The sequence below is a fragment of the Artibeus jamaicensis genome, unplaced genomic scaffold (assembly GCF_021234435.1).
Source record: "Artibeus jamaicensis isolate MK-2021 breed Jamaican fruit bat unplaced genomic scaffold, CSHL_Jam_final contig_60, whole genome shotgun sequence".
In the NCBI taxonomy this organism is placed as follows: Eukaryota; Metazoa; Chordata; class Mammalia; order Chiroptera; family Phyllostomidae; genus Artibeus; species Artibeus jamaicensis.
Genome location: NW_026521900.1, coordinates 11,530,881 through 11,555,660, shown reverse-complemented (window position 1 = coordinate 11,555,660; position 24,780 = coordinate 11,530,881). Strand labels below are relative to the sequence as shown.

The 24,780-nt window shown below is 37.8% G+C and overlaps 1 non-coding gene across 1 annotated transcript; it reads right to left on the bottom strand.

The window, feature by feature from the left end:
* Window positions 1–24,344: 24,344 nt before the first annotated feature.
* On the bottom strand, window positions 24,345–24,450 carry LOC119060403 (U6 spliceosomal RNA). Its single transcript, XR_005084583.2, has one exon. It is a non-coding gene; the product is annotated as a U6 spliceosomal RNA (small nuclear RNA).
* Window positions 24,451–24,780: the final 330 nt, after the last annotated feature.

Here is a 24,780-nt window from a genome sequence, read left to right as displayed (position 1 = left end):
ATATATATAGAGAGCCCTTCCTCCCAAAGAAGCTGAATACACATTCTTTTCAAATGCACATGGAACATTTTCAAAGATAGATCACATGATAGGGCACAAAACAAGCCTCAACAAATTCAAAACATTGAAATCACATTAAGGATTTTCTCTGATCACAGGAGACTGAAATTGGAAACCAACCCCAAGGGAAAAAAACCCAAAACCCTCAAAATCATGGAGAATGAATAGCATGCTATTGAACAATGAATGGGTCAAGAATGAAATTAGGGAAGAAATCAAAAAATTTCTGGAAACAAATAAAAAGGAACTCACAACAACCCAAAACTTATGGGACACAGCAAAGGCAGTCCTGAGAGGGAAGTTCATAGTGATACAAGCCTACCTAGAAAAGATAGAAACAAACAACCTAATCCCAAGTCTACAAGAACTCGAGGAACAACAACAAAGACAGCCCAGAGCAAGTAGAAGGAAGAAAATAATCAAGATTAGAACAGAATTAAATGACAAAGAGACTAAAAGCAGAATTCTAAGGATCAATGCATCCAGGAGCTGGTTCTTTGAAAAGAGAAACAAAATCAACAAGCCTTTAAGCAGGATCATCAAGAAAAAAAAAGAGAGGACCCAAATAAACAAAATCAGAAATGAAAGAGGAGATATTACAACTGATACCACAGAAATACAATGGATTATAACAAATTACTACAAAGAATTTTATGCCAAGAAATTTGAAAACCTACGTGAAATGGACAAATTTCTAGAAAAATATAATCTTCCAAAACTCAATGAAGAAGAAGGAGAAAGCCTGAACAGACCAGTAACTGCAGATGTAATTGAAACAGTAATCAAAAAACTCCCATCACACAAAAGCCCTGGACCAGATGGTTTCACAAAAGAATTCTACAAAGCATTAGAAGAAGAACTCACCCCTATCCTTCACAGACTATTCCAAGAAATCCAAAAGGATGGAAGACTCCCAAACCCTTTTTATGAAGCCAGCATCATCCTAATCCCAAAACCAGATAAAGACACAACAAAGAAAGAGAACTTCAGGCCAATATCACTGATGAACATAGACGCTAAAATCCTCAACAAAATATTGGCAAATTGCATCCAACAATACATTAAAAAGATCATACACCATGACCAAGTGGGATTCATCCCAGGGATGCAAGAATGGTTCAATATTTGTAAATCAGTAAATGTAATACATCACATAAACAAAAGCAAAGACAAAAATCACATGATCCTATCAATAGATGCAGAAAAACCACTTAATAAGGTACAGACCCACTTATGATAAAAAACACTCGGCAAAGTGGGAATAGAGGGAGCATTCCTCAACATAATAAAGGCCATTTTTGAGAGACCTACAGCCAACATCATACTCAATGGGCAAAAACTAAAGTCTTTTCCACTAAGATCAGGAACAAGACAAGGTTGTCCACTTTCACCACTTCTATTCGACATAGTATTGGAAGTTTTAGCCACAGAGAGCAGACAAGGAGAGGAAATAAAAGACATCCAAATTGAAAAGGAGAAAGAAAAACTGTCCTTGTTTGCAGATGACATGATAGTGTATATAGAAAATCCTATACACTCAGCCAAATAACTGCTCAACCTAATAAATGAATTTGGCAAAACATCAGAATACAAAATCAATATCCAGAAATCAAAGGCACTTTTGTATACCAACAATGAAACAGCAGAAGCAGAAATCAAGAAAAAATCCCATTTGATATAGCAAGAAGAAAAATAAAATGCCTTGCAATAAGCCTATCCAAGGAGGTAAAAGACCTGTACTCAGAAAACTACACAACACTGAAGAAAGAAATCAAGGAAGACACAAACAAATGGAAACATATACCGTGTTCATAGATTGGAAGAACTAACATCATCAAAATGTCCATACTACCCAAAGCAAATTACAGATTCGATGCAACACCTATTAAAGTCGCACTGGCATATTTCGCAGACATAGAATAAACACTTCAAAAATATATATGGAACCATAAATGACCCCGAATAGCTGCTGCAATTTTGAGAAACAAGAGCAAAGTAGGAGGGATCACAATACCTGATATCAAACTGTATTACAAGGCCACTGTAATCAAAACAGCCTGGTACTGGCATAAAAACAAACACATAGACCAATGGAACAAAACAGAGAGCCAAGAAATAAACCCAATTCTCTACAGTCAATTAATATTCGACAAAGGGGGGCAGAAACATAAAATGGAGTAAAAATAGCTTCTTCAACAATGGTGTTGGGAGAGCTGGACAGCTACATGCAAAAAAAATGAAACTTGGCCACCAACTTACACCATACACAAAAATAAACTCAAGATTGTTAAAAGAGTTAAACATAAGTCACAATACCATAGAAGTCCTAGATCAAAGTATACACAGGAAAATCTCAGATATTCCACACAGCAATATTTTCACAAATATATGTCTTAGAACAAGGGACATAAAGTAAAGAATAAACAGATGGAATCTCAACAAGATAAAAAGCTTCTGCATGGCTAAAGAAAACAGAAGCACAGTAGAAAGGGAATCAACCGTATATGAAATACATTTGCCCGTGATACCTTAGGCAAGGGTTTGATCTCCAAAATATATAAAGAACTCACACAACTTTACTCCAGGGAGATAAACAATCCAATTAAAAAAGAGCAAAACACTTGAACACACACTTCTCCAAGGACAACATATAGAGGGCCCAGAGACATATGATTTCATCTTTATTATATTTTTATTACCATTTGGTTCCCTTATACTCCCTTCTCCCCAGCAATCTCCATATTTTTCCCTGTCCACGAGTTCTTTTATCTTTCTGCTCAATCCCTCCACCCACTCACCACCCCCTCACTAGCTATCATCAATTACAGTTCACATACAATGTATTAGTTTCAGGTGTACAATATAGTGATTACCCATTTATATAACTTATGATCTCCCTGATACTTCTAGTACCCATCTGGCATCATATGTAGTTATTACAATATTATTGACTATATTATCTATGCTGTACTGTGTATCCCTATGACTATTTTTATTTTATTTTATTGTTCAAGTACAATTGTCTCCATTTCACCCCACCATGCCCCCTTGCCCCACCCATCCCCACCTCCCACCCTCAATCTTACTCCCCTTTGGCTTTGTACATGTGTCCTTTAAACATATTCCATGATGCCCCTCCCCCTACTATCCCCCATTATCCCTCTACCCCCTCCTCTCTGGTTACCATCAGTTTGTTCTTTTATCCATAGCAGCACAATTTATAGTAGCCAAGCGTTGGAAGCAACCTAAGTGCCCATAAGTAAATTAGTGGATCAAAACTATGGTACATTTACACAATGGAATACTATGCAGCAGAAAGAAAGAAGGAACTCCTACCCTTTGCAACAGCATGGATGGAACTGGACAGCATTATGCTAAGTGAAATAAGCCAGGCAGTGAAAAACAAATACCACTTGATCTCACCTATAAGTGGAACCTAATCAACAAAAGAAGCAAGCAAAATACAACCAGAGACATTGACTTTTTTCATTTTTTATTGTTGCAAGAACAAATACAATGGGGGAATTTCATAATGTTTTGAGTAAATTTACAATTTTGTGTTGGCCCGCATTCACAGACATCCTGGAATGCATGTGGCCTGTGGGCCACAGTTTGGACACCCCTGCCTTGTAACCATGGACAGACAGAAGAAACCACTTCATCACAACACAACTTGTAGGGAGTACAAATATGTGAGAGGGCTGCCTGGGATCCCATGGGTGGAAGCTTAAGATCCAGAAGGATATTTCAGTGGCTGGGGGGTTCCCTTGAGAAGTGTAGGGTCTAAATCCCAAGCTGGGATCCCCAGCCTACAGTATAAGAGCTGGAAGGAACCCAGATAACATCCAGCTGTGAAAAATAACAGGGATTCTGTCTGTCCAGGGAGATGGCTAGAGACCCTGAGAGCCTCTTAAGAGGCCAACACACAAAATTTTGTTTGCAGCCACTTATCTTGGGCTCTGGCAAAGGGAGGGCAGAGTGGACTAAAGACACTTGAGGAGAGTCTGGGTTGGTGGCTCTGGCAAGAGAACTGAGGAAATACCCTTCATGATCCCTGTACTGACTCACCCCCCCCACCATGCTAGAAGAGCCAACTTGCTCAGGAAGAGCACTCCTCTCTGAATGACATCAGCCTGAGGAGAAGCAATAGCCACACTGTGGTGCTTGAGCCAGGCTGCTGCTAACAGTTTGACTAGTTTAACTACCAATCAGTATAGAGGCTGATTAGCTTAACTACTAAGGCAGAAAATACAAAGGAGCAGCCAAAATTGGAATACAAAGAAACAGACCCCAAATTAGAGAACAATAGAATTCTCCAGTGGAAGAACTAGATGACATAGAGGCAAACAATTTATCAGGTAGAGAGTTTAGAATAATGATTATAAGGATACTCAAAAGCATGAAAAAAGACATGGAAACCATAAAAAATGACCAGTCATAAATATAGAATACAATATCTGAAATAAACAATACACTGGAAGGAATAAATAAACAGTAGCTTGGATGAAGCATCTATGATTTGGAAGACAAGACAGAAAAAACGCCCAGGCAGAGCAGGAAAAAGAAAAAAGAATTTTAAAAAAATGAAGAGAGCTTAAGAAACATTTTGGACAACATAAAGCAGAACAACATCTGCATCAGAGTAATACCAGAAGAAGAGAGCAAGCAAGGGATTGACAACCTATTTGAAGAAATAATGACCAAAATCCTCCCTGATCTGGTGAAGGAGAAAGACACACAAGTCCAGGAAGCTCAGAGAATCCCAAACAAGTTGGACCCAAAGAGGCCTACACCAAAATGCATCATAATTAAAATGGCAAGGCTTAAAGATAAGGAGAGAATCCTAAAAGCCACAAGAGAAAAGCAAGTAGTTACTTACAATGCAGCACCAATTAGACTGTCATCTGATTACTCATCAGAATCATTTCAGGCCAGAAGGGAATAGGGTAAAATATTCAAGGTGATGAAAAGCAAAGACCTACAACCAAGGCTACATTACCCAGCAAGGCTATCAATTAAAATTGAAGGAGAAATAAGGAGCTTCCAAGACAAGAAAAGTAAATGGGTTTGTTAACACCAAAACAGTACTGCAACAAATGTTAAAGGGCTTGCTTTAAGAACAAGAAAAGAAAAAAAGAACAGAGGAAAACAGTCTAACAATAAAATGGCACTACATATGTATCTATATGTATAATCACCTTATATGTAAAGGGCTTAAATGCTCCAACCAAAAGATATAGGATAGCTGAATGGATAAGAAAATGAGACCCCTATATATGTAGCATCCAAGAGACCCATCTCAGACTGAAAGATACATACAGACTAAAAGTAAGGGGGTGGAAAAAGATATTTCATGCAAATGAAAAAGGAAAAAAAAGCTGGGGTAGCAGTACTTATATCCAACAAAACAGACTTTAAAACAAAACCTATAGTAAGACAAAGAAGGACACTACATAATGGTAAAGGGGACAATCCAACAAGACGATATGACCTTAGATAACAATTACACACTCAATGTAGGAGCACCTAAACATGTGAAGTAACCTTGATGGACATAAATGGAGAGATCGGCAGAAATACATTCATAATGGAGGATTCTATCACCCCATTGACTTCAATGGATAGATCTTTCAGACAGAAAACCAACGAGGAGACAGAGGTCTTAAGTAATACACTAGATCAAATGAACTTAATTGATATCTTCAGAGCATTTTATCCCAAAGTAACAGAATATACATACTTTTAAGTGCACATGGAACGTTTTCTAGGATAGACTACGTTAGGATGCAAAACAAGTCTCAATAAATTTCAGAAGGTTGAAATCATATCGAGCATTTTCTCTGACCACAATGCTATAAAACTTGAAAAAAATCTATGTAATTTAAAATATTAAAAATGAAAAAATAGCAAACCATAAGATCACTTCAATAAATTCAGAAAAAACTATTTTAGAAAATTTAATAACCCTTTATAAAGATACACAACAAATTAAGAAAGATTAAAATCTCCTCAATCTGTTACTGAAGAACATCCACCAAAAAACCCCTATATGTAACATCATACTTATGGTGAAAGATTGAACACTTTGAGCCCAAGATCAGGAACAAGGGTAAAATATCTGCTCTCCACTAATACTCACTATTCTCCTGAAGGTCCCAGTCAATATAGTAAGGCAAGACAAAGAAATGAAAAGTATACAGAGTAGAATGGAAAAGGTAAAATGCTTTTTATACTCAGGTGACATAGTAGTCCATGTCATGAATGCTAAGGAATTCACAAAATAAGTTACTAGGATTAATAAATGAATTTAGCAATGTTATAGGATACATGGTCAATATACAAAAATCAATTGCATTTCTATATATTAACTGCAAGCTATTGGAAACTGAATTTTTAACAACTCTATACCATAAATACTTAGAGATAAAAATCTAACAAAATATGTGCGAGATCTAGATCTGTGCATTGAAAAGTAGAAAACATTGCCAAAAAAATTACAAAAGACAAGTATTGAGAGGTTTATCATGATTGTGCATATGAAGATTTAATATTGTTAGGATGTCAGTTGTCCCCAAATTGATGTAAAGAAACAATGCATTTTTAATCAAAATGCTAGGAGAACTTTTAAAGAAACTGGCAAACACATTCTAAAATTCATGTTAATTCCAAGAACCTAGAATAGTCAAATACAATGTTTTTAAGGGGTATCCAATTAATTGATTGATTGCAAGGTCAGATCCTGTCTTTATTTAAAATTTTATATTTTGTTCAATATGGGTTTTTACATTAATTTTTACTTTTGAAAATATTGCAGTAAAGTACTATTCTTTTGTTTACTGAATTTGTGGATGCCCACTTAAGGTTTTTTCCAGTTTTATTAGATAAAATTGACATATAACAATGTGTAACTTTGACATACAATGTGATGATTTATTACACATAATCAAATGCAATTTGAAAAAGGAGAGTAAAGTTGGAATACTTGCAACAACTGACTTGGAAACTCATTAAAAAGATGCAGTATCCAAGCAGTGTGGTATTGGCATGTATATAGGTAAACAGATCAATGGAACAGAATAGAGTACAAAAATAGTCACACAGAGTTGATTTTTGATAAAGAAACACAGGCGATTCATTAGAGAAAGAATAGTATTTTCAACAAAAGGTGTTCAAATAATTAGATATCCATGTGCAAAAAGTAAACTTTCATGCATGCCTCTTCCCATTTTAAAAAATTAACTCAACACGATTATATACCTACATGAAAAATCTGAAGCTATAATACTTCCAGAAGAAAGCAGAGTAGAAAATATTTTTTTGTTTGAGTTAGGCACAACTTTCTCATATACATATAACAATAAAAGCATGTTCCACAAAAAAATAACTTGTAAAACCACTGTACACATACTGAGATTACCACACTAAGTTTATGTAGCATATCTTTCATTTGTCTCCTTTTATTATTCTATGTTTTCTTTATTTTTTTAATTTTTATTTAGTTATTTTTCAAGTACAGTTTTCTGTTTATTTCTCCCATCCCAGCCCACCCCTCCCCCATGCACCCCACCTCCCTCCCATTTCCACCCCCCTTAGTTATTGTTCCTGTGTCCTTTATACTTGTTCCTCTAAATTCCTCCCATTTTCTCCCCTTAAATTCCCTCCCCTCTCCCCTCTGGTCGCTGTCCCCCTGTTCTCTATTTCAGTGTCTTTATTTTTATTTTGCTTGCTTGTCTGTTTTGTTGTTTAGCTTCCTATTAAAGGTGAGATCATATGGTATTTGTCTTTCAACCCCTGGCTTATTTCACTCAGCATAATGCTTTCCAGTTCCATCCACGTTGTTGCAGAGGGTAGTAGTTCCTTCTTTCTCTCTGCTGCATAGAATTCCATTGTGTATATGTACCACAATTTCTTGATCCGTTCATTTACTGACGGGCACCTAGGTTGCTTCCAGCTCTTGGCTATTGTAAATTGTGCTGCTATGAACATTGTGGTGCATAGGTTCTTTGGGATTGGTGTTTTAGGCTTCTTAAGATATAATCCCAGCAGCGGAATTGCTGGGTCAAAAAGCAGGTCGATTTTTATTTTTCTGAGAAAATTTCATACTGTTTTCCATAATGGTTGTACCAGTCTGCAATCCCACCAACAGTGAACCAGGGTCCCCTTTTCCCCACAACCTCTCCAACACTTGTTCGTTCTTTGTTGCTTTGTTTATGATAGCCATTCTGACTGGTGTAAAGTGGTATCTCATTGTGGTTTTAATTTGCATCTCTCTGATGGCTAGCGATATTCAACATCTTTTCATGTGTCTTTGGGTCCTATGTATGTCCTCCTTGGAGAAGTGTCTGTTCAAGTCCTTTTCCCATTTTTTAATTGGGCTAGTTGTCTTCTTAGAGTGCAGTCATGTGAGTTCTTTGTATATTTTGGAGATTAAACCTTTGTCTGAGGTATCATTGGTAAATATGTTTTCCCATACAGTTGGTTGTCTTTATATTTTAATACTGTTTTCTTTAGCCATGCAGAAGTTTTTTATTTTGATGAGATCCCATTTATTTATTCTTTCCTTTATATTCGTTGCTCTAGGGGACATATCAGTAAAAATGTTGCTGCGTGAAATATCTGAGATTTTCCTGCCAATGTTCTGCTCTAGGACTTTAATGGTGTCACAGCTTATATTTAAGTCTTTTATCCACCTTGAATTTATTTTGGTGTATGATGTAATTTGGTGCTCAAGTTTCATTTTTTGCACGTAGCTGTCCAGTTCTCCCAACACCATTTGTTGAAGAGGCTATCTTTATTCCATTTTATGTTATTGCCCCCTTTGTCGAATATTAATTGACTGTAGAGAGTTGGGTTTATTTCTGGGCTCTCTGTTCTGTTCCATTGGTCTATGTGCCTGTTTTTATGCCAGTACCAGGCCGTTTTGATTACAATGGCCTTGTAATACAGTTTGATGTCAGGTATTGTGATCCCTCCTACTTTGTTCTTCTTTCTCAAAATTGCAGCTGCTATTCGGGGTCATTTATGGTTCTTTATAAATTTTTGAAGTGTTTGTTCTATGTCTGTGAAATATGCCATTGGTACTTTAACAGGTATTGCATTGAATCTGTAAATTGCTTTGGGTATTATGGACATTTTGATGATGTTAATTCTTCCAATCCATGAACACAGTATATGTTTTTGTTTGTTTGTGTCTTCCTTGATTTCTTTCTTCAGGGCTGTGTAGTTTTCCGCATACAGGTCTTTTACCTCCTTAGTTAGGTTTATTCCCAGATATTTTATTTTTGTTTTTGCTATTTTGAATGGGATGTTTTCCTTGATTTCTGCTTCTGCTGATTCATTGTTGGCATACAAAAATGCCTTTGATTTCTGGATATTGACTTTGTAACCCACTGTTTTGCCAAATTCATTAATTAGTTTGAGCAGTTTTGGGATAGAGTCTATAGGATTTTCCATGTACACTATCATGTCATCTGCAAACAGTGACAGTTTTGTTTCCTCCTTTCCTATTTGGATGCCTCTTATTTCCTTTTCTTGCTGATCACTGTGGCTAAAACTTCCAATACTATATCGAATAGAAGTGGTGAAAGTGGACATCCTTGTCTTGTTCCTGATCTTAGTGGAAAGATTTTAGTTCTTGTCCATTGAGTATGATGTTGGCTTTAGGTCTCTCATATATGGCCTTTATTATATTGAGGAATGTTCCCTCTATTCCCACTTTGCTGAGTGTTTTTATCATAAATAGGTGTTGTACCTTATCAAAAGCTTTTTCCACTATTATTCTGTGTTTAATAACATATTTGGGAAGTAGTAGCACTTCCTTTGATATCTCATCTTCTTTTCCACCTCCTTTACCACACTTTTCAAAAAAGTCTTAGAGGCAAGATAATGTCTTAACCACCACTTCCACTTCAGCAAATATTTTTTTAAAGTTGTCTTAGTGAGGGTCAAGTAGGAACTTTATTCCAATACTAAAAATTCTAGGTGTCCCCCCACTTCTGTTCTTGCTATGGTGGCACTATGGGGTAGTGAGTAGGCTATGGAATCATAAAGTCCTGGGTGTGAATGCTGACACTTAACAGCCAAGTAACCTTGAAAACTTACTTACCCTCCTTAGGTCTTCTTTTCCTTAAGAGTGCAAAGAAAAAATTGAAACCTATATTGCGTGCCTGCTTTAGGGGTTAAATTAAACTGCATATCAAACAGACCTGATACAATACCTACAGAGTAGGTGGTCCTTAAAGGGGAAATAGTGTTTTTGTTATTATGGTAGAACCTAGAATAAATATATAAAAATTTGGTAAATTGGACTTCATTGAGTTTTTTTTTAAGATTTTATTTATTTATTTTTAGAGAGAGGGGAAGGAAAGGAGAGTGGGAGAGAAACATCAATGTGTGGTTGTCTCTCATGTGTCCCCCACTGGGGACCTGGCCTGCAACCCAGGCATGTGCCCTGACTGGGAATCGAACCAGTGACCCTTTGCTTCACAGGCCTGTGGAGTTCATTAAGTTTAAATCTGTTCTTAGTAAAACGCTATTAAGAGAATGAAAAGAAAAACCTCAGATTGGCATAAATATTTGCAAATCCATACTTAACAAAAAACTTGTATCCAAAAATTATAAAGAACTTTGAATAAGTAAATAGACCAGTAACCATTAAATAAGTTAAATCAATAATTTTTTAAAAATCCACCCTGGCTGGTGTAGCTCAGTGGATTGAGTGCAGGCCTGCGAACCACATGATCGTGGTTCGATTCCCAGTCAGGGCACATGCCTGAGTTGCAGGCCAGTTCCCAGCAGGGGACTCACGAGAAGCAACCATACATTGATGTTTCTCTCCCTCTCTCCTTCCCTTCCCCCCTAAAGATAAATAAAAAAATATTTTTTAAAAATTCCTTTAAAGAAAGGCATGAGACTAAAATGACTTTACCATAGTTTTTTCTTTAAGCCAACCTTCAAAAATCAACAGTGAAAGACAAATACCATATAATCTCACCTTTATATTTTTGTTTCTTTTTAAAATATATTTTATTGATTATGCCATTAGAGTTGTCCCATTTCCCCCCCTTCATTCCTCTCCACCCTGAACACCCTCTCCCACCCACATTCCCCACCTTTAGTTCACGTCCATGTGTTACAAGTTCTTTAGTTTCTACATTTCCCATACTATTCTTGCCCTCCCCCTATTTTCTACTACCATCTATGCTACTTGTTCTCTGTACCTTCTCCCCCACTCTCCTCATCCCACTCCCCTGATGCTAACTTTCCATGTGATCTCCATTTCTGTGGCTCCGCTCCGGATCTAGCTGTCTGCTTAGTTTGCTTTTGTTTTAGGTGTGGTTGTTAATAACTGTGAGTTTGCTGTCCTTTCACTGTTCATTCTTTTTTTTTTTAATCTTCTTTTTCTTAGATAAGCCCCTTTAACATTTCATATAATAAGGGCTTGGTGATGATGAACTCTTTGAAGTTGACCTTATCTGAGAAGTGCTTTATCTGCCCTTCCATTCTAAACGAGAGCTCTGCTGGATAGAGTAATCTTGGATGGAGGTTTTTGGATTTCATGACTTGGAATACTTCTTTCCAGCCCCTTCTTGCCTGTAAGGTGTCAGCTGAGAAATCAGCTGACAGTCTGATGGGAACTCCTTTGTAGGTGACTGTCCCCTTATCTCTTGCTGCTTCTAGAATTCATTTTTATCTTGGGTAATGTAATTATGATGTGCCATGGTGTGTTCCTTCTTGGGTCCACCTTCTTTGGGACTCTCTGAGCTTCCTGGACTTCCTGGAAGTCTATTTCCTTTGCCAGATTGAGGAAGTTCTCCTTTATTATTTATTCAAATAAGTTTTCCATTTGTTGCTCTTCCTCTTCCCCTTCTGGTACCCCTATAATTTGAATGTTGGAACATTTAAAGATGTCCTAGAGGTTCGTAAGCCTCTCCTCATTTTTCTGAATTCTTCTTTCTTCATTCTTTTCTGGTTGGATGTTTCTTCCTTCCTTCTGGTCCACTCCATTGACTTTAGTCCCAGTTTTGTTTCCATCCCTATTGGTTCCCTGTGCATTTTGCTTCATTTCACTTAGTGAGGCCTTCATTTTTTTTCATTTAATTTGTGACCAAAATCAACCAGCTCTGTGAGCATCCTGATCACCAGTGTTTTGAACTGTGCATCTGATAGGTTGGCTATCTCTTTGTCCCTTACAAGTATTGGCTCTGGGGCTTTTAGTTGTTCTTCTGCTTGAGCCATAATGTTTCAGTCTGTTTGCACCTATTACGTATGAAGGGCAATGACTTAGGTATTCACTAGGGCAGGTCAACCCAGTTGCTGGATTGTGATGCTGTATGTGGGGGCAGGGTCAGAGAGGGAGCAATAGTGTTCTGCTCTCTCTCAGATTTCAGTCCCCTCTGCCACTTCCCACAAGCAAATTGAGCCCTTCTGGTGCTGGTTCCCAGGTGGGTGGACTTGTGTACTTTCTAGGACCCTGTGGGTGTCCCCAACGAACTCTCCTGTGAGGCTGAGCACCTCTCCTGGCACCTCAACCCCTAAAAGGTTTTCCAATTGGTGCTTTTAGGCTTTATTTTCTATCACTGGGGCCCTGAGTTGCGCAGTCTCTCACTGACTGTTTTTAAACCTGCCTGGTTTACCTCTTTGGGTTCCTCTTGATTGTTAATTAGCACAAAAAGTGGAAGAAATATTCTTCAGGTATTGAAAAATGATCATCTGATTCAACAATAAAGTTTCTCACGGTGCTGATGATGAAAGAATAAAAAAATAAATAAACCTGCCTGGTTTATTTGTGCGCAAATGTGCATCCCTGGTCAGCCAGCCGCCTTGCACACCTCACTAGGTTTGTTAGATTTGTCCCCACACCCGGTTCTGCCAGCCACCACCTTTTTCTGTTGGGACCCCTCTCCACAGGCCGCCAACTCCGCCCCTCTTAATGGTCTGGATGAATGGTTCGTTTTTGTCAGACTTCAGTACAGTTCAATTTTCTGTATGTTTTTGTTGTGTTTTTGTTTCTAAATCTTTGTTGTCCTTAAATTTGGTTGTGTGAGCAGGTACAGTATTTCTACCTATGCCTCCATCTTGGCCAGAAGTCTCATATGATCTCACCTTTAACAGGAACCTAATCAACGACACTGAAATTGAGAACAGGCTGACAGTGACCAGAAGGGAGAGGGGAGGGAATTTCAGGGGAAAAAGGTGAAGTGTTTGCAGGAACAATTATGAAGGACACATGGACAATAAGGGGGATGGGGGTGGAAATGGGAGGGAGGTGGAGAGGGCTAGCAGGGTGGGCTGGGATGGGGGAAAATGCAGAAAATTGTACTTGAACAGGTAAAAATAGATAGATAGATAGATAGATAGATAGATAGATAGATAGATAGATAGATAGATGATAGATAGATAGATGATAGATAGATAGATAATAGATAAAATCATATAATCTCAATTTTCCTGGTGAAAAATTTAACTCATTTTTTGACATTAGAATAATCTCGATGCCCATACCTTAGAAGACAGTGTGTTAAAAAAATATATAGGCCAATCTTGATTGTAAGCAGAAATAAAAATTGTGAGCTAAGATACAAACAGATTTATTCCCTAGTGTATGTTTTAAAAATATATTTACAAGGAGGTTTTTATCTCATTACTTCAAGAATGGTTTACTTAGGAGATCTGTTAATTTAATTCACCACAATAATAGACAAAAAGGAGAAAAAACATGATTATCTTAGTTGTAGAAAAAGCGACTGATAAACATAACACCCATTCACAACTAAAAAAACAAACAATAAAAACACAACAGGTACAGAGGTGGAAAATAGTGTCTACATCAAACCTAGTGCTATTATTATCCAACATATTGGATCTTCTAACAATGTACTGAGATAATAAAATGAAAACATGAATAAAAATAGAAATAAAAGATAAAATTATAATTCACAGAAAATATGGCTGTCTATGTAAAAATATCTATGAGAATCTATAAAGGAACTATTCAGATAAGAGAATTCAACAATGTTGCTAGATATGCTAGATATAAGAGTTTGATATAAATGACAATAGGGTTCCTATACAGTAGCAATTAGCAGTTAAAATATAATTTAAAAGAAGGATCTAATTTGCAATAGAAAAAAACATAATGTATCTAATAATATATCTAAAATCAGCATTTTAATTAAAATAATAATATTCAGGGTGGGACAAAAGTAGATTTACAGTAAGTGAAACAATTTATTTTTGTATTATTGATTATTAATTTTTTCCATATAAACAACTATAAACGTACTTTTGTCCCACCCTGTATATTATCACATTTAAAATTAATTTCCACCTACTTAATTATTTATACTTTTGTCTCCATTCAATCAAAAATGTGAGTACATACTATGTGCCAGGCACTTTTTTAGGGCCAGTGATGAATGAGACAAGGTTCAAACCTTCATAAACTTACATTCTAGTTCAAGGGAGTGATAATAAATAAGACAAGTAAAATATATAGCCTTAAAAAGTACTTATAAAAAATAAATCAAGTTAAGGAAATAGATGGCAAAGGAAGTGGTGTTTTAGAGGAAGTGGTAGAAGGGAAGGAGAAGACATTAGATACAGACATAATGAAGTGGGGAGCTTGTCAAGGGAATATCAGGCAGGGAGCAGGGATGTAAGGAAAGGAGAGCTTTTAGGCAGAGAGGGCAGCAAGTGCTAAAGCCCCTAGCTGGGAAGAGCATGAAAGGTCTAAAACAGCAACAAAAAGTTAGTGTGCCTGGAGGAGAATTACTCAGAGAACAGATCATAAGGCCATTCTTGCAAGCCATCATAAAATATATAGATTTTTTTTAGTAAGATGGGGAAACCATTGTGTTTTGAACACAGGAGTAGCATGATTTTGATTTCTGTGTTATGAATAGAATATAGGGTGACAAGCATAGAACCAGGTAGACTAGTTAGGAGAACATTATAGTAATCTAGGTGAGAGATCATGGTGCTCAGGAACAATGGGATGGTAGAGGAGAAGGTAAAAAGTGGTACAATTCTGAGTATGTTTTGAAGATAAAGCCAAAGGATTTGCTAATAAATTGGATGTGGGGTGTGAGAAAAAGAGACAAACCCAAGAGAATCAGAGATAAAATTAGAGTTAAAGTTATGGCCACGCTATTTTGGCTTGAGTAACTGGAAGAATAATTTTCCACCAACTAAAATGGGGTGTGCTGGGGGTGGAGCAAATTTTTTAGGAAAAATCAGGGTTCAGCGTTGAACATATTAAGTCTGAGACATCTATTAGACATCAAAGTTGAGATGTCAAGAAGGAAGTTAGGTAAATGATCTGGAATTTAGGGGAGATATTAGGTCAAGAATGATAAGTTTAGAAGTCATCAGTATATTAATGGTAATTAATATAATGAGACTAGATAACTCACCAGGGGAATGGATATCAAAAAGAAAAGAGGAAAAGGATCCATTGAGTAGTTAAGCACCATCTTACCCATTTTGTTCTTGTGCATTTAGGTTTTTGGATCTAAGTGATGGACTATATATTTTTCCTATTCAGCTTGGTATTTCCCTCTTTTGTCAATGTCAGTGTGTTTTCCTATAGTTTTTTGTTGGAAACACCAGTTTCCCTTGTCTCTGCCATCCTCAGCTTCTCAGACCTTAGGTTGATTAATTTGCTTATCTGCAGTCGATCCGGTGCCAGTTCCCAAAACAATTAGTAATGGACGCATGAAGAGTTTCAGAAGTATTAATATCTTCCTCAGTGGGGCATAGGATGGAGTTGTTGTCCTGTTGGCTCGAATAGAATTCCCTTCTCTAGGACTCTGCATTCCCCTCGGTCAAAGTGAAGGACAGACCCTGAACATGTACCCATTTCTTCCTCTTAACATGCACAGACTTGCTGCTACTATCTACCTAAATTCTCCAGAACTATGCTCATTATGCCCTTCAACTTTGTTTGTGTTAGTCATCACGAGATCCCTGGAACTCCTTGGTAACTGCCCACACATCTCATGTTCTAGTCCCATACAATTTTGTGTATTTACCTAACCTATCTCCACCTCTTAAACCTCTTCAGAATCTGAAATCCTTCTACTGTGTCCTCTGGAACCATAGTCCTGGTTTGCCCTAGACAGTTCTGATTCATGCATGGTATGCTATTGTCCTGCCCAGTTTAACATTTGTCATTCTTGAAAGTGTCCCAGATTAGATAATAAATTTATATAGTCATCCTATCTAGAACTCAAAATCTCCAGGAAAATCCCCTATATCTTTTCTTTGCTTGCTGAATGTTTCCTTTATTTTCTTGATCTGACTGAAAGCTGGATCTACCCAAGGGCCTTACAGCCTTCTTAAGAAGTGGTTATTTTTTCTTCCACTGCCACTTCCAAATCATCCTCCCTTTCTCCTCACTAAAAATCCTGATCTTTGAATTACCTGTCACAGGATATAGTATATATAATTAATTACATATAGCATACATGATTATAAGTAAAATACACACTCAAGGTCTGTCCAGAAAAAATCTAGCCACTGTTAATATAAAGAGAATGGTTTGCACAATATCAATGTAAACTGGCAGCCAAGGAGATTAGATTGGAATATGCATGAACAATGATGACTTCATTGTTCTAGTCAGTGGGGGTGGTAGACACCACTGAGTGAGCATGTGTAATGTGTGGCAGCCACATTCAAAATGACTGAATGAGTAGAGCAATGAACTGCATCAAGTTTTGAGTGAAGCTTGAACATTCCTCTACAAAAACTACTCAGATTATTCAGAAGGACACAGCTATGGGCAACTGGTGGTTGGCAGTTTTATCATGATGACACGTCCGCTCATGTATCACATCTCCTGCAGATATATATATATATATATATATATATATATATATATATATATATATTTTTTTTTTTTTGCAAAACATAAAATCACCCAGGTGAGTCAGCCCCTCTACAGCCCAGATCTGGTGCCCTGCAACTTCTGGCTTTCCCCAAAACTAAAATCACGTTTGAAAGGGAAGAAACTTCAGACCATCAATGAGATTCAGGAAAATACAATGGCGCAGCTGATAGAGATTGGGAGAACTGTGTGAGGTCCCAAAGTGCCTACTTTGAAGGGGACTGAGGTATCATTGTCCTATGTACAATGTTTCTTGTATCTTCTTCAATAATGTCTCTATTTTTCATATTGCATGACTGGATACTTTCTGGATAAACATCATGTATTTGTAGCCTACTTTTGGGTAGTTATCTATAGGCCCTCAGGTGCCCCTCCAGTTTCTCAAGGAGTTTAGCTTTCTCACTGTCACTCTCTCTGATTATTCTTGTCTTAATTCTTTGTGATTTCAGGACCTCAATACCTGATCCTTCCAACACCCTAGCTTCTCAGGCCTTTGAAATCCTCTCTTCCAGTTTTGTCCTCCACCTAATTGCAGTTACTTGCCTTTATCTTGTCATTACCAATAACTCCTACCCCCTCCAATGTCTGCAAAGCTGAACCTGGCTGCAGAAAAGCACAAAATGGCACTCTGCTTTAAATTTTTAAGACCACAAACCTGAAGTGGCACTTCATGTTGCCAGGAAATAACATAATATTATCCTAGCCCATTTACTCTTCTGGTTTCCTAGACAACTATTTCATACCTTCTCTGCCTTGAAGCCTCTCTCAGCTCATGACCTTGCTTCTGATTTCACTTAGAAAAGAGGCAATCAGGAAAAAAGCCCACAAATTTTTACCACTGCATCTACTCACATACCTAAATCTATGTAAATATGTAACCTTTTCTGCTATGAGTATGGACAAACTATCCCTGCTTCTAACTAAGGCCACCGCTCACATACACTTGTTTACTAGATCCCATCCTCTCTCACAACTCTCTCCCCTCTTACTTATTAACTATAAATTATTTTTTACTCTCCAGGGGTTCTTTCCTGTCACCTTCAACTATGCTACTATTGTTCCCACTAAACAATTTTAAAAGTCTTTTGAGCCACCTTTCCTTGCTCACTACCCACCCCATGTTTTTTCTCTTTACAGCAAAATTCTCACTGGAATTGTCTATACTCAATGTCTATCTGTTCCCATTCTCTTAAAAAAAAACACTCGTTTTGAAATAATTATAGATTCGTAGGAAGTTGTGAAAATACTGCAGAGAGGTCCTTTGTAAACTCCACTCAAATACCCACCACCCATAGTTACATCTTACAAACTATAGTATAATATTTAATCCAGGACATTGGCATTGGTAGAGTGTGTGACTAGTTTAATGCCATTTTATCACATGTGTAGATTTGTGTAGTCACACCCTTCTCTTCCTTCCATCATCCCTAACTCCTGGCAACCACTAATCTGTTCTCCATCTCTATAATTTTCTCATTTTGAAAATGTTAGGGATGTAACATGTAATATGTGACCTTTTGAGATTGCTTTGTACACTCACTATAATGTCCTGGAGATCCATTTAAGTTATTGCATACATCAATCTCTTCTTTGCCTTCCCCTCCTTAGTGTGTTTTATACAAAAATTGTGGGGGGGGGGGCAATGCATGGGAGTAGTGGCAGCATCCATGAGGCTACAAGTGGGTTTCCATTAGGTCATTCAGGTGCTGATCTTCTTGTCCAGGTCATGGCATTCCACAGTGCTGAGGTGAAAGCAGGGGTTGAGAAGCCAGGGAAATGACAGTCCATGGCCACATCTTACAGGGCAGGGGTTGAGGCACACAGCAGGGTGGTTGGCAGGTTCTGCAGTATCAGCAGCTAATGGTAGGTCTTCTCTTGTTTGGGCAGCAGGAGTCAGATGCCACCGTCCATGTGACAGCATGGCATCTATACCACTGAGTTTTGCTGGCCCTTAGGTGGCCCCCACATGGGGCCTTAAAGAACATGTTCACACGGAAGTCTTTCTTTCATTCTTCCCACAGCAGCAAGCACATGCCCTGGAAACTGTCCTTGGCTTCCTGTAGGTATATGTACATCCCACAGATGTATGATATTTCAGTCTCCAGGAGACACCCTGAAGTCCAGCTAGACATTGTCTTCTGTCAAGTCCATGCAGAATCCCTCAATGGGCTTGGTGTCCTGGGACCTGAGGCTCAGCATTTTTCTGTCCTCCTGGTACTGTAGCAGGATGCTCTTCTTTCTGGCTGTGGCAAGGATGAAGTGCTTCATGTCAATCATCTGATAGCTGAATTTCCGGGAAGACCATTCCTCTCAGCTCACTGGCCCCAGGCTCTACAGAAATCCCTCCTCACTGATGGCCAACACCAGACAGCAGTTGCAGTGACACAAGTTGGTCATAGGTCCCATCTGTTACTTTTCATACAGAACCTTGAACTCATTCTTAGTCATATGGTAAATGTATCTGTAGTTTATTAAGAAGCTGCTAAACTGTTTTCCAGAGTGTCTCACCATTTTACATTCCCACCAGAATGGTAGAAAACATCCAGTTTTTCCACATCCTTGCCAGCATTTAGTATTGTCACGTTCATTTTTAGTTTAGCAGTTCTAGTAGGCATGTAGTGATATATCATCATAGCCTTAATTTGCATTACCTAAAGGTTAGAGATGTTGAGCATCTTTTTATGTGTTTATTTACCTTCTATACATACATTCTCTTCAGTGAAATGCTTCTTTATGTCTTTCATTCACTTTTTAATTGAATTGTTTGTTTTCTTTTACTGTTCAAGTGCTCTTTATATGTGAATTCTATTCTTTTAGCACTTGAAAAATGCTGTGCCACTTCGTTCTGGCCTCCATGGTTTCAGATTAGAAACATGCCTTCCTTCATTCAAATAGTTCCCCCACCCTCTCAGTAAGATGTCATTTCTCACTTGATGTTTTCAATATTTTTCTTTGTATTTAGTTTTCAAAAAGTTTATTATGTTGTATCTCAGTGTGGATTTCATTGGGTTTATTGTTTGTGATTTACTCAGCTATTGAATCTGTAGGTTTATGTCTCTTCTCAAATCTTGGAAATTTTTAAAGTATATTTTATTGATTGTGCTATTACAGTTGTCCCAATTTTGTCTCCCGTTTATCCCTCTTCCACACTGCAATCCCCAACCCTCCAGCATTCATCCCCCTTAGTTCATGTCCATGGGTTGTACATACAAGTTTGTACAACCTTATGTACAGAGGGCTTCCCTGTTTGCTACACTATTCTTAACCTCCCCTGTCTATTTTATGCCTACCAATTATGCTTCTTATTTCCTGTACCTTTTCCCCCCATTCTCCCCCTCCCTATTGATAATCCTCCATGTGATCTCCATTTCTCTGATTCTGTTCCTGCTCTAGTTGTTTCCTTAGTTTTTGTTTTTTAGGTTCATTTGTTGATAGTTATGTTTGTTGTCATTTTACTGTTCAGAGGCATTGATCTTCTATTTCCTAGATAAGTCCCTTTAACATTTCATATAATTAGGGCTTGGTAATGATGAACTCCTTTAACTTGACTTTATCTGGGAAGCACTTTATCTTCCCTTCCATTCTAAATGATAGCTTTGATGAAGAGAGCGATCCTGGATGTAGGTCCTTGCCTTTCATGACTTCAAATACGTCTTTCCTGGCCCTTTTTGTCTATAAGGTTTCTTTTGAGCAATCAGCTGATAGTCTTATGGGCACTCCTATGTAGGTAACACTCTCCTTTTATCTTGCTGCTTTTAAGATTCTCTCCTTATCTTTAATCTTTGATAACTTATTGACGGTATGTCTTGGTGTGTTCCTCTTTGGGTTCAATTTCTTTGGAACTCTCTGGGCTTCCTGGCCTTTCTAGACATCTATTTCCTTTGCCAGATTGGAAAAGTTTTCCTTTATTTTTGTTCAAATAAGTTTTCAATTTCTTGCTGTTGTTCTTCTCCTTCTGGCATCCCCATAATTCAGATGTTGGAATGTTTAACATTGTCCCATAGGTTCCTAAGTCTCTCCTCATTTTTTTTTGAATTCTTGTTTCTTCATTCTGTTCTGGTTAGATGGTTGTTTCTTCCTTTTGTTCCAAAATTGTTGATTTGAGTCCCAGTTTCCTTCCTTTCACTGTTGGTCCCCCCTATATTCTGCTTTATTTTACTCTGGGTAGCCTTCATTTCTTCCTTCATTTTGCGATGGAGTCAATCAATTCTGTAAGCATCCTGATTACCAGTGTTTTGAACTCTGCATCAGACAGGTTGTCTATCTTCGAGTCACTTAGCTCTTTTTCTGGAGTTTTAATCTGTTCTTCCATATAGGCTATATTTCTTTATCTCAGTGCACCTGTTATGTTTTAAGGAGGGGAGCCTTAGGTATTCACCAGGGCAGGGCAACCCTCTTTGATGCATTGTGGTGTTGTCTGTGGGGAGGGGTCAGAGAGGAAACAATGCTCACTCTGCTCTAGCCACACTTTCCAATGAACTCTCCTGTTAGACTGAGCATTTCTCCCGCCATCGCAACCCCCACAGTATTTTACAGCTAAAGGTTTTGAGACTTTAGTTTCCTATTCAGCCAGCACCCCCTCACCCATGCAGTCCACTGCCTTGCCCCAGGGCTCCACCCATCTCCGCCCCTCCTACCAGAATGGTTGAATATTTCTTTAACTCCTTGGTTGTTGGAGTTTCATGCAGTTTGATTGTCTGTCACTTCTGGTTGTAATATTATTTTTAAATTGGTTGTTATCCTTTTGGTTGTACAAGGAAGAGAAGTATTTCTACCTATGCCTCTATTTTGGCTAGAACAATGTTCTGGAAATTTTTAGTCATTGTATTTTTCAGTTTTAAATTTTTCATTTGGTTCTCCCTTATATTATCTATCAATATTTTTTTGCTGAGATTATTTTTTTCATTCATTTGAAACCTGTTCAGAATTGCTCTTTGAAGCACTTTTATGTTGAATGCTTTAAAATCCTTGTTATATAATTCTAATATCTGTGTCATATGGGTCTTGGTTTCTATTGATTGATTTTTTCTTAATTAAGTTGAGATTTTTCTGTTTCTTGTTATAACAAGTGATTTTCATTTATATCCTAAACATTTTGGATGTTATGTGATGAGACTTTGTATCTTATTTAAATCTTCTCTTAACCGGTGTCTGATACCATGTCAGGAAGGGGGTGCCACCTTGTTACTGCCAGTTGGAAGTGAAAGACCATGTTTCCTGCCTTATTTTCACACTGGAGGGTAGGTTAAGAGAGGCATCTCAATACTACTGGGAGGTGGTCAAAATTCAGGCTCCCCAGTAGGCCTCCACTGACATCATACAAGTACTGTGTCATGCATTCCTCAGGTTCCAAGGTCCCTAGTCTGTTTTCCTTTCTTCATCTTTCAAAATCTTCTCATATTTGTTTTATACATAATGTACTTAGTGGGAAGAATAGGCATGAGTGCATTCACTCCATTGGGTAAACTGGAAGTTATTCATCTTCCATTTTTTCCGAAACACATTCTTATCAAGCTTCCATCTTCCATGGTTCTCTCCAAACTGAACTTGTCAAAGTCACAAGTGATTTCCACATTGCCAATCTAATATTGTCCTTATTTTTCTTAACACTTCGGTAACATTAAACTCAGTGGATCACTCCCTCATTCTTAAACAATTTCTTCACTTGGTTCAAGGATACCACACTGCTCTGGATTTTGCCCTATGTCATAGCTACTTTTCTTAGCTTTCTTTTTAGTTCCTTCTTGGCTTCCTGGTTTCTTATGGCAGAACTCTGGGTCTCAGTCTTGTTTTCCTCTCTTCTCTTGTCTCTACCTTCTCCTTTGGTCATCTCATCTGATCTCATGACTTTAAACAGCATCTTCTGTCAACCCTCAAATTTGTATCTTCAGTTCAATCCAAACCAGTTCAATTCCTCCCACCCCAGCCAAACCCACCTCCATCCCTTGTTTCTACCCTCCCCCTTGGTTTTGTCCATGTGTTCTTTATAGTGGTTCCTGAAAATCCTTTCCCCCATTGCCCCTTCCCCCTCCCTCCTGGCTATTGTTCAATTGTTCTTAATTTCAATGTCTCTGGTTATATTTTGTTTTTTTTCTTTTGTTCAGTATGTTCCAGTTAAAGATAAGATTATATAGTATTTTTCCCTCACCACCAGACTTATGTCACTTAGCATAATGCTCTCCAGTTCCATCCATGCTGTCACAAAGGGTAGGAGCTCCTTCTTTCTCTCTGCTGTGTAGAATTCCATTGTGTAAATGTACCACAGTTTTTTGATCCACTCATTTACTGATGGGCACTTAAGTTGCTTCTAGCACTTGGATATTGTAAATTGTGCTGCTATGAACATTGGGTGCATAGGTTCTTTTGGATTGGTGTCTCAGGGTTCTTAGGATATATCCTAGCAGTGGAATTGCTGGGACAAATGGCAGTTTCATTTTTAGTTTTCTGAGGAAATTCCATACTGTTTTTCACAGTGGCTGCACCAGTCTGCATTCCCACCAACAGTACACTAGGGTTCCCTTTTCTCCACACCCTCTCCAATACTTGTTTGTTGCTTTGTTTATAATGGCCATTCTGACCAGTGTGAAGTGGTATCTCATTGTGGTTTTAATTTGCATCTCTCTGGTTGCTAGTGATGCTGAGCATCTTTTCACATGTCTCTGGGCCCTCTGTATGTCCTCCTTGGAGAAGTGTCTGATCAAGTCCGTTGCCCTCCTGGAGTGGAGTTGTGTGAGTTCTTTGGAGATCAAACCCTTGTCTGATGTATCTTTGTCAACAATGTTTTCCCATATGGTTGGTTCCCTTTTCATTTTACTGCTAGTTTCTTTAGCCGTACAGAAGCTTTTTATTTTGATGAAGTCTCATTTGTTTATTCTTTCTTTTATGTCCCTTGCTCTAGGGTACATATTGGTGAAAATATTACTGTGTGGAATATCTGAGATTTTCCTGCCTATGTTCTCTTCTAGAACTTTTATGAAAGTATGCTCAGCCTTCTTTTTGTATTAATGGGGTTTGTGGGGGGAATTCCATGTTATATCCTTTTTTATAGTTGTTCAATTACAGTTGTCCTCATCTTCCCCCATTACTCTTTCATGCTCACCCTCACCTCCCACATTCAATCCTTCCCCCTCCCATTGTCTTTCTTTATGGGTCCTTTATACATGTTCCTTGATGATCCTTCCCCTTCTTCCCCTGTTATCCTCTACTTCCTCCCCTCTGGTTACTATCAATTTGTTCTTTATTTTCATGTCTCTGGGGTTTTTTTGTTTGCTTGCTTGTTTGTTTTGTTGATTAGGTTCCACTTATAGGTAAGATCATATGGTATTTGTCTTGCACTGCCTGGCTTATTTCATTTACCATAATGCTCTCCAGTTCCTTCCATGCTGTTGTGAAAAGTAAAAATATGGAACGCTTCATGAATTTGTGTGTCATCCTTGTACAGGGGCCATACTAATCTTCTCTGTATCATTCCAGTTTTAGTGTATGTGCTACTAATGGAGCACCATGTTATATCCTTTCTGGTTTATTAGATATAACTTGGGTTGCATTACCTTAGTTATTGTTTTAGGATTTACAATACACATCTCTAACTTATCACAACCAAACTTGAGGAAATATTGTAACAGTTCACATATACTATTAAAACCTTACAACAGTGTTCTTCCATGTTTCCTCTCCTTGCCTTTGTGTAATTTTTTTCATACATTTTGTTTCTACATATGTTAAAAACTCTAATAAATTGTTATATCTTTTTGTTATTCTTTTTGCTTTTTAAAAGGATTGTACTTACTTGTTTTTAGAGAGAGGAGAAGGGAGAGATAAAGAGAGGGAGA